At 44.5% G+C, this 11,457-nt stretch overlaps 1 long non-coding RNA gene across 2 annotated transcripts; it reads left to right on the forward strand.

The window, feature by feature from the left end:
- Positions 1–389: 389 nt before the first annotated feature.
- On the forward strand, positions 390–2,191 carry LOC308239083. 2 transcript variants are annotated; one of them, XR_013959685.1, is made up of 3 exons: positions 390–910; positions 1,047–1,206; positions 1,827–2,191. It is a non-coding gene; the product is annotated as an uncharacterized lncRNA (long non-coding RNA). The 2 variants fall into 2 exon arrangements; XR_013959686.1 differs by having other exon boundaries at positions 474–959.
- Positions 2,192–11,457: the final 9,266 nt, after the last annotated feature.

The raw sequence follows: 11,457 nt of genomic DNA on the forward strand, positions 1-11,457 counted from the left end.
ACATGTTCTTTTTCTAAACCTCCTTATTCTCTTCTGAGTTTTCGCTGTCGGTTGTTTGTTTCTGCCGAACTGTAGGTTCCGAGTCCGAAGAAATGTTGTTAATAGAGGCTGTAGAAGATTTTTTTTTTTTTTAAAGGATCTCTCCTGGGGAAAGAGGCCAAGGCGAAACAATACATTGCAGCCTAGCAAAATCAGACTCCCAGGGAACTAGCACTATTTCAGTCAAGTCCCCAGGAGTCACTCCCGGAATTCAGACAGTTCCTTGTCTTGAATGACCCTTTCTTCCCACGCCAGGAAATGCCGGCCCCTGTCCGATTTTTGTTTATTTCAAAATAGAGAACGTGTTTAAAAGTTGTCACAGTCCTACCTACCTACCTAAACACACACACACACACACACACACACACACACACACGCACGCACACGCAGGTCTTTACACCGCATGTCCTGCTCTCTCTCTTCCTGAATTTCTCAGTTTTGCTGGAAACGGAAAGGCTGGCTCAAGGGCTCCAACAGAGACCTCCAAGGTCGTGGGCACTTGATCTTACTCTGGCGCTTCACGTCCAATGCAAGGTGTGGGGCTGGTCCGACTTGAGGGTGCTGGGGCTGTTTCCCACTGTTTCGGGGCACAGAGGCGTGCTCCCGGCTCCCCTAGGATTCCTCCCGGGATTTCTGACCGCCCGACGCCAGGGCGCCCAGAGCACGGAGCCGGGCGCCTCGGGCTGGACCCGCCAGCCCCGCCGCCAGCCCCACTCTCGGGAAACTGCCAGAGAGCCCGACTCAGAAAAGTCTTCCGGCCGCAGCCAGACCCACGCAAAGAGTCTAAATCTGCAATGCGGAACGACTTTAGTTTGTGGCTTTACTTTCTAAAGTGCCGGATTGCGGGATTTTGTGCAAACATCTCTGAGAAGTGAGGCTCGAGGGAAGGTTCGCCGGGCGGGGAGGACGGCAGGGGAAAGGTGGGTCTCTTGATGTTCATTTCTTGTCTGAGCACCAGGAAGATCTAGTTAAAATCCGTTCTCCCCCGCCCCCTCGCTTCTCCCTAGAACCCCCACCCCCACCGCGCCACCTCCCGCCGTGGCAGGAGCCGCACAGGGGCCCGGGGTCCAGGGCGCCGGGCTCCCGGGCAAGGCGCAGGCAGCCGGCGAAGCGATGCCTCAGTCGGGTTGTGCCTGAAGAATTGCTGGGGCTATTGTGTCAACCGAGGTAAAGTTAAATATTTATACTCCAAGTTGTTGTCATTCTTTTTTGTTCTGTTTTTAAGAAGTCCAGCGTGTTCAAACTTACTTTAAGCATAAATCCTGGTCTCGGGGCGCAGAACCTGCCGCCTGCCACTGGAGGTGACTTTTTGAAAGGTCTTCATTTTAGCTCAGAAGTGGAGGGGAAGTTGTCTACAAACCACAGGGGTTCATTCAAATCTCTGTGTATAATGTGTATATGTATAAACACGTATGAAAAGGAAGAAAGGGTCTCCGGTTGCAAATGAATCCCAATACAATTTCCAGTAAGATACTCTCACAGATGAAGAAAATATGAAAAGCCCATTGTATTTGCCTCAGTTCAACTTAATGAAATTTGGAGACGCTGGCTGTCTGGTCAATGTTCTAAGTAAATGAATGCAAAGGTCCTTAGGAAGAGACTGAAAACACCTCTTGCCATTAATCTTCAAGCACTTGAAGAGTATGATTAAAAGAATGGGATCACTAAGCATTATCTTCTCAAATAGCTGTTAACCATCTCCACCCCTTTATTGTGGCAACAAAATAAACTCTCCAGTAGGAACAGTGTTTCTTCCTATTTCATCTTTGTTTCTGTTTTGCTTTCAGGGCAAAAGAAGCAAAGAAAACCTCCTCAGAAGTCTTGTTTGCTGCTGTTAAAAGGCTGTTGTTCGTTTCTGACTCCCTCATCTTTCACCACACAGGAAAAGAATCGAATGATGTGCCTACATTTGATGAGAAGAAAACACTAACAACAACAGTGAAGGTGCATTTGTTTTATTTTCCTTTTCCCCTAGAAAAGAAATGTTTACTATCCATTTAGCGAGGGGAAGCTGTGGACGTGTAAAAGACGTCCCCTTGTCCACGTCTAGTTGCTGACTTTCATCACTTGGATTTGGTAGGCTTTTGTGTCAAATAGAAATCACGGGAAAGAGAATTAGATACTTGCCAATAAATAATATTACGTTTCAAGCAGACTCCACCTGGTTCCGTATTTAAGGGCTGGGAGGTGTGTGTGTGTGTGTGTGTGTGTGTGTGTGTGTGTACACGCCCGCGCCTGCTATTTCCCCTTAATAACCCTCAAAGCCTTCCTTAGACACGGAAGGTGAGAACCCTATTACTGGACATCCTGATAAAAGTGAAAGCAGTGCCCCTCTGCTACTTGTACCCTAGGAAAGAACACCCCAAAAAACGCACAAGTGAGTGTGTTTTCCTTTAGAGCCCCAAGTTGGGCAGACCTTTCAGAGAAATACACAATAATTAACATTTCAAAAATCAAAATGCTGAAAGGAAGGGCGGTGGCTAACAAAAAAACTCCATGCTACACCTTATGCTTCAAACCCTGCAAATTTCCAGGTGCCCCAGGAAATCAGTGCAAACGTACCCCCTCTGAGCAGACGGGTCTCCTGCCGGCGGGAGCTGCTACCCCAGGTGCCTTGAGCTGAGGCTCCTACCAAGCCAGGGAGGAAACCTAAATAGGCCCCCGGAGGCCGAATGTCTGGCCAAAGGGAAGTGGGTCCCGGGTCTGAGACGCTGGCAGCATCCTGCCCAGTCCTGGGACCAGGTTCCCCTGCCCCGCGGACTAAAGGCTCCAAGGCCACATGGGTCCGGGAGTGAGTGTGAAAGGCGACAAAGGGAGATGGTCCCGCCCTCCCCTGCTACCTCCTCCAGGTGTGTGAGTGTGTGTGTGTGTGTGTGTGAGTGTGTGTGTGTGAGTGTGAGTGTATGAGTGTGTGTGTATGTGAGTGTGTGTGAGTGTGTATGTGTGTGAGTGTGTGTGTGTATGTGAGTGTGTTTATGTGTGAGTGTGTCTGTGAGTGTGTGTGTGAAACACGTGCCCTTGGAGCGGGCCTCTGGCCGCAGACGTCAGTGGGGAAGATCACCCACACGGCGGCTTCCTGGGCCCTGAATCCACACTTTGTCCTGTCCCCCACCCTCCGCCCAGGACACCCTAACAGTTCCCCAATCCCGGCGGCGCCCTCACAGGTGTGGAGCCTTGAACTGGAAAGCGCCGGAAAAAAGATCCCCGGGAGGAAAGGCGGCGGGGGTGGGGGGTGCGGGGTGGGGGTGGGAAGAAGGACTCCCAGCGCTCAGACACCCCTGTCTCCCAGTAATTGTCATCACACTTCATCTTTCCACCCTGACCTGCGGAATCCAAAAGGCAGAGATTGGTTCGCGGGAAAACCGTGCCCACAGAAACGTCGGGTTTGACGCGGGAGGGCTCTTGAGACCCGCGAAGGCTTTGCTTAGATTCAAAAGTATGATTTTAATTTTCTTAATGAAGGCGCTCTCTAGAGCTCAGCTGGTAATGGCTGCGCTGAGTCTAATAGACTTCTGTCGAACAGGAAAAGACGGATAACTATCGGTTATAAGTAATCTGCTCTTATGCAATTATATTCCCAGGTTCCAATGTCACTGTTGCAGAGGGGGCAGGAGTGAATGAGGGCCGCGGGGACCGCGGACGCGGGCAAGGAGGTGGCCTGGAGCCCGAGCCCAACCTGTTCCGCAAGGCGCACTTGGGTTTGGGGGTCGGGGTCCAAGGCTTCGGAGGCCTTGCTTGGTGTGCACTGTGAAAACCTCTCCCTCCCTTTCTCCCCCTTTTCTTCCTCCGTCCTCCTCTCACCGCTTCTCCTTTTCTCTCTTCCCCTTTCTTCTCTTCTCTCCCAGAGTTAATGGGAATGTCCTCTCCCTTCCCTGTATTTTGCCTCGTTGTGTAGGCAGATCCACAGTGTCTCTCCCCAACTCTCACACAGAAGGAGGCTCTTGGAATGTGTCGACCCATTCACCTTTTGAAACCAGTAAAATTGGAATGTTTAAGATACTGGAGACGCCGTGTACACATACACAGTCAATATACCAGGAGGCTTATTCTATCCACATACAGAGGCAATCCAGGTCCCTGTCCAAAAGTAGCTCCAATCTCACCTCTTACACCAGCTGTCATTACTGGTAGTTTTTTGTTTTTTTTTAAAGGGGGTTAATCAGAGCCCATTTTTTTTGTTGTTGTTGTTTTTTTAATACTTGTATTGATTTTAGAGAAGAAGGGAGAGGGGAGAGAGAGACAGAAACATCAATGATGAGAGAGAATCATTGATCGACTCTCTCCTGCATGCCCCCTACTGGGGATGGAGCCCACAACCCGGGCATGTGCCCTTGATGGGAATGGAACTCAGGACCTTTCAGTCTGCAGGCCTACGCTCTATCCACTGAGCCAAACCGTTCAGGGCTTTACTGGTAGTTTTTATTTAAAATGATCAGAACCCATCTTAGCTCTCAACTTCACTTTGCTTGGTAAACACAATCTCAGGCCAACGTGATTAAAAATAATAATAACAAAAGTCATAATTTCCCTTCTGCCAGTAAACAAGCCAAATCCATGCAAGGAAAGCCTTGCCTTCTCACCTAGAAGAAGGATTGGAAAAGGCGGGCAGGCACTGGGAGCCCAGCTCTCTGCCCTGAGCCTCTGCCCAGCCTTCCCCCCTACCTCTGTCTCCCAGGACTGGGGAACAAAGTTTTGGGGACTGATGCACAAAAGGGTTAAGTGAACCCTGAGTTACAGGTTTCTGTTCCAGACCCCGGAGGTGAGGAGAGGGTAGCTCTCTAGTGTGTCAAGTTGCAGACTCACTCACTCACACAAGTTCTCGCCTTTTACACCCTCTCTCCCTCTCCCTGTCTCCCTCCCTCTCTCCTTTCCTGTGACAGGCACACCCACATACACACAAACATCCACAAAGCCCCGTGCTTACTATCTCCTCTTCCCTGACCCAACCACACCCGCCCCCATGCAGCTAGTCTCAAAAGTAAATAAATAAATAAGAAAGGAGGAACATCAAAACAAAAACCCATTGGCAAAACCCCTCAGTCCCCCTGGCTGGAAGAGCACAGCTGGTGCTCAACACAGGAACTTGGGGTGTGGCCAGGAGCCCGGCCCTTTGCTGCTCTGGGCCTTGGGTAGACACCCCTCTTTGAGGGGGGGAGTTGGGTGAGGGGGGCTCTTTCCACCTTCCTCTTCTCAGGCTTCTGGGAAGGGAATTGGGAGGCAATCCAGTCCTCAGGCCCCAACACTTCCAGGACTTGGAGAAGCCGGCAGGGCGGGCACCTCCCAGGTGCCCAGATGTGACTGCAAGGGGTTCCACTCCCAGAGCCAGGAAGTCTGCCACCAGGAGAGCTGCACCTGGATTTCTTTAAGCGCTCAGCCTCCAGCACTCTTTAAAGATAGAGAAGGCCACTACGCAGTACTCAGGCCAGCCCCCTCCAGCGCCCTCCAGCGCCAGCCCCTCCAGCAGCCTCTGCTGGAAGGTGGTCTTCAGGGCCACTGTGTGACTTAGTGGTTTCAGGTGGCACCAGGGATGGAAGAACAGGCAGTGGATCCAGGAGCAGATTTGGAACAGGAGAAGGAGGGACTGTCAGAACCTTTCTCTCCCTTCCCGCCCCCCCCTCCCTCTCATTCTGTCTTGGATGAAGTCCCTGTGTCCTCCCTTCCAGGGTTCCTCTGCAGTAAAACTGCTGTGTTGTGCTGTTTGGCATCTTAGGAGAACAACAGCAAAGACCCAGAAAGCCTCCGCAGGCGTTAGATGGATCTAATTCTGTTTTTGAAAAGTAGCTGGGAGAGGAGAGGAAAGACATTCTATTGCCCAACAGTGAGTTTTCCAGGCTCTCCCTCAGCCAAGCGAAGTTGAGAAAATGAGAAAAAGCCAGTTTCCCCCAGTCCTCAGGAAGAGTAAGAATCACAGCTCCTACCCTAGCTGAGAAGGCCTAGCAAAGGTGGCTGGACCCCAGCCTGTGAGCTTGCCCTGACTGGAGCCACTCGAGGCTTCCAGTCTGTTCTCACCCTGCAGCACCTGCCTGGGTTAGGTCTGAGGACACACCAGGACGCCAAGGAGTTAGGTTTGCTTCTCCCTCACTTACTCTCCTATTTTAAAGTCAATAGAGGAAAACATTTTTTTTCTTCAGTAAATCAAATGTGTAATTATATTCGTATAGAATTAAGGCATGAAAATGATCCTTTCTTCAACTGTACTTAGACATTTTTAAAGAGCTGCCTTGAACGTGGCATGCTTTTATAGAACAAGATACTTAAAGGTAGGCTTTAAGGACGAGGAACCCTGACAATGCTTGATGTTCCCTTCCACTGCCTTCACATAAATCATAAACAAGAGGGCGGGGGAGGGAGCCTTAAGAATATCTCAGGTGATGAGAGCTCAGAAAATAAACTAACCAATGCGTGAAAACAACACACTTTTTGCACCTTTAAAGTTGTTTTCCCCATAGGAAGTTAGAGGCAAATACCTGACTGCAAAGTTAAGATTTTTCTGCTCACCTATTTATCCGAATCTCTTAGCTTTCATACAGTTTAAATAAACTACTCAGAAGGGGGGATATTGCCCACCACACAGAGCAAGGGCAGTTGTTTATACTTCGAAGCTTATCCATTGGCCTTAGGACTTTTGAATGTTCAAGTGAAGTGTAAATAGAATAAGGTCACAGGTGATTGACAAGTTCAAGTTACTTAGCTCAATTATCAAAATTTTATTTCTAAATTATGTTCATTTTATTTTCCTGCGTTGCTATAAATGACCTCAGAAAATCCAATGGGAGTAGAGAATTTCCACCATGTCCTGTGTTTCAGTGATTTATTTGTACAGTCATCTTGTGATGTATGCCTCCTTTCATGTTTCTGTGGAGCCCAGGTCTTCACAATTAGATTTAGAAGCACGGCCATCGTGCTAATTCAAAGCCAGTCACTTCAAAGACACAATGATCACTACATTTGGACAACTTTCTAAAATACCTCTAATTCTAAACTGCCGGCAGAACCCGCGGACTGTTCAGAATCGAATTCTCTGGATATTGGCATGCTATATTTAATATCCGTTTATCCAAACAGTAGATGGAGTACAATTTGTAAATATATACCTTACAACTCATGTTCTACACAATACCGCGAGGTTCTCCTGTGCACTATTAAACACATAATCAAGCTCTTCAGATTAAGACTCATACTGCCACATCTGGAAAATGCTTCCTTTGCTCTTATGCCCCCTGGCCCCCTCCCCACCCCCTCAGCCACCAGTGGAAAAAAATGGCCGAAGCCCCCCTTCCACCATGATATGATAGCATCAGCTTTTAATCAACGAGAGGCACTCCTATTTAAATGTACAGGATGACTCTTTATTTCATTTATCTTTTCTTTTGGAGGAAAGTGAAACAAGAGCACCACCCTTATTAATTATAAGATTGATGGGGTGAAAAAAGCCAAATGAATTTGCCTTGCAAATTGTTAGCCGGGGTATGAATATTTATGAAGGTGCCAGGAACTGCAGTCATGAACCCTGGGTATCAAGCTTGGGAGACAGTCACACCAATGCATTCAGTGAGGGTTCAGTTTCCCCAAATTTGACATGACATAAATGGAAACTTCTAAATTAGACCCAGGGTGGGCTCCCATCAAATCAATCCCTTCCCTTCTCTTTTCTTTTTTTTGGCTTATCTTGCTGAACATGAACTTACTTGTAGTGACCTCTATCATCAACTTTAAAACGATTTTAAGGTGAAAGCAGATACCTAAATTTGGTGAAGAAAAACCCATGTTTGTGCTTTTCCCACTTGACATTCATTTATGTTTTAAGTCAAGTTTATCTGCAAAATATTTTGTGACATACATTTAAAAAATGTAAAGCTGTTGTTTATTCAGTGTAAAAATACTGGAAACCTAAAATGCCCGGGGTATAAAGAGGATTTAATTAGACACAATCTAAGTTAGAGACTGACTGAAAGGAGAGAGGAAGACAAAGCAGCAGTGCAAGAGATGAGAGGACAAGGTTTTAAAACTGTCCTTGCCGATTTTCCTTTATCCGCACCAGACTTGGCGCACGCTTTAGTTCCAAAGTGAGAAAATTTAAATGAAAGGTGGAGGGAGAGAGGGTCAAGGTGGAAAGGGAAAGGATTTAATAATTCAGTAATTCAGTAAAATAATTCAGTAAAAGACAAACCATCCCCTCCTCTTAATTATACCTTGCAGAGCTTTGTAGTGCTTTGAAAAGGGGGCTTCGGACTTGAGACTTAATGAGCTCAACTGTTGCCTCACCACTGGTTTTTCCATTCTGTAAAAGAATCATTGAGTGGGGGCTGGCCCAATCCTGTGAAAATAGTTCATTCTGACATCACAGCCAGCCTAGCACATACATTTTGAAAAGGAAGACAAGTTGTTTTCAAAACAGAAATGCTAAGCATTCTAAAAAGCATAAGCAATTTTAAAAAGTGCTCCTCAACTTTTCTGAAAAACATTATATATATATATATATATATCACAATTGTAAGTGGATATTTGTGCTAAATTGATGCATTATATGTATCCTACCTCAATTTGTCTATTCTTGGTAAGGATATGTTTTTTTTTTATCCTCACCTGAGAAATGTTTGTTGATTTTAGAGAGAGGAAGCGGGGAGAAAGAGAGGGAGAGAGGGAGAAACAACGATGTGAGAGAGAAACATCATTGGTTGCTTCCCATATGTGCCCTAACCGGGGATCGAACCTGCAGCCTAGGTATGTGTCTTGACTGGGAATCAAACCCACAATCATTTGGTGTACCGAATGATGCTCCAACAAACTGAGCTACCCAGTCAGTGCAGGATATAATGTTTTGTGTGTATAAAATCAATTAAAAACCTTATTTTGATTGACTCTATTGGGCTGACACTAGTCAATAAAACCATACAGGTTTCAAGTGTACAGCTCTATAACACATCATCTGCATCGTGTGCTCACCACCCAAAGTCTTTTACTGCCACCACCACCATTTATCCCCCCTTTGCCCTCTCCCCGCTTTCCACTCCTCCCTCATTCCCTCTGGCAATCACCATACTATTGTCCGTGTAGATGTGTGTTTTTTTCTTAATCCTTTCACCTTTTATTTTTTAAAGAAGCAATACCACTGACAACAATTTACTTCCATTCAGAAACCTTGAAATTGATGTATCTTCTATCAATCACACTCGGTAGATACAGTAAAACACATTTAGCATTTGTATATCAATAGTGGCACACACACCAATCTGTTTTGTTCAGTTTAAATGCTCTTCAACGTGTCATTTTATATTTTTCTGGAACATGTTATGGGTTAGTCATCCTGTTCTAGCTGATTGTTAAATTCTTAACCTAAAGAAAATTCAAAATAGAGTATTTACTTGTCATGATTTTAGAGCTGAAAGGTGGGTTGTTGGGATAATTTGGTCATCCTCTCTTTTTCTCCTGACAAAGAATTGGATGTCTAAAGATGGCAACTAACTCATAACACTCATTAGCTCTAGCTTCTGACAAAGCCTTTAACGTGAGTCCAATTTTTCTTATGATATGGTGCTTTCCCATCTTCTACCCTTTACGTTAGAGTAGTATTTATAATACCACGTGCAGACTTTTCTAATATTTTTCTTCCCAGCACAGTGACAATGAAATTCTTATTAAATAATAATAAGATATTGACTGGCCTGTTGGCCAATATGAAGATTTGTTGTTGATTTGTGATGTCTGTATTGATTAGGCAGGAATGAGATCTATCCCCTACCTGAAGGATAAATACACCTCAGAACTGGCACAGAAACCAACTTTGTATGAATAGAAATCCTAACCTTCTCTATTTATTGGTTATGTATCAACTCAGTCAATCAAGCTAGGAACAGATATAAATAGGACTAACTGAGAGCGATGCCTCAAAATCTCCAAAAATGTTCACGAGGGATATTTAAACTGATATGAGAATGCCTGACTTCAGCACTCATAGCTTGCTTCGAGGTAACCTTCCCGTCTGGCTCTTCTCTTCACCCCAAATTGAATCCTACATGTGCTCCATATATTTTACATTAAGGGGAATCCTATTCATGCCTGAGATGATCTTATATTTATGATGGCCTCTTCTGTCAAATTGTTATTTCTGTAGCTTGCTGTCAAAAATGTCACTCAAAGTTTCCTTTCCACCTCCCTTTACCCTCTGTCAGAGTAACTTAGAAGGTCTAATCTAAGTAGAATCTGCTGCACCTATAAAATACAGCTGGGAGAACTGTTTTTTTTCCACTTCCTGTCTGCCTCTCTCTCCCCCTCACCCCAGCTTTATCTTCCTTCTGTTTAAGGGCTATTGCCCAATATTTGTCCTTGTGCGAAAATTGTTCACCCAAGTAGTTTCTCTTAAGGTTCAAAAGGGTTAAATGTAGTATAAACCTGGTGGGCATATTTTCTGAGGCTATGATAACTTAGGTTAATACTTAAGCATGAAAGGGAACAATATAAAAATTCCCTCCAATTACAGAAAGTTTTGGAGCATTAATAGCAGATATTTGATTTTTGAAAATATAAAAATAAAATATTGAACTTGTTAGCATTTAAAATTATTTATCAGTGTGACTACTTTTTTTTTTTTTGCTATGTTTCCATTTCATTATTTTTGCATGAATATGATAAATGGTCATTAAACCTAACTATTTTTATTTAATGTTCATAAAAACTGGTAGGTTTTCAAACAGATGTGGCCTGATATGGTTCAGTGAATTTAGTGGACTTCTCATATAAGTGGAATAATAACCATACGGGAGATGAATTTTATACCCTTGTTTACCTCTTCCAGAACTCATCCTTATTATAATTACAAATAGTATTTATTATGTATTATGCAATAAACACACCACTGTCCAGACACTGTGCAAACCTTAACTTGATCACTGCCATCTAGAGTTTATAATCCGAGATAGCACTGACACACAAAAATACAGAGAAACATGGGCAATAGGAATAAATTCTTTTTTTAATATATAAATTCTTTTTTTATATATATAAAAAAAGAAAATATAATGAAGCCTAGCTCATGAATGAACAGATATTTACCTTTTTTCCATTTAAATATTTTTCTTTCAGACCTAAATAAGTGGTTGGGAAAAAAGAATATTTTATTTTATTTATATTTTATCAATAAGGGATAAATTTGAGGAATAAGTCTTCCCCTTTTAGCTTTTAAAAAAGTGATCAGCAAAGAGAAGAAGGTGACAGTCATTGTGGAGACGATAAACAAGTTAACTAACAAAGGCAGGAGGGCCCAGTGGTTTAAAACATTGCTATATGGGCAGAGTGCCTGGACCCAAATGCTGGCTCAGCCACTAGTTATGTGACCTTAGGCAAACTACCACTTCTAAACTTCTCATGGGGCTTTGACATGATGATCTAATGAATTAATGTATGAAGGAACTTATCCTA

This window comes from Plecotus auritus (genome assembly GCF_963455305.1).
Source record: "Plecotus auritus genome assembly, chromosome: 1".
NCBI classification, from domain to species: domain Eukaryota; kingdom Metazoa; phylum Chordata; class Mammalia; order Chiroptera; family Vespertilionidae; genus Plecotus; species Plecotus auritus.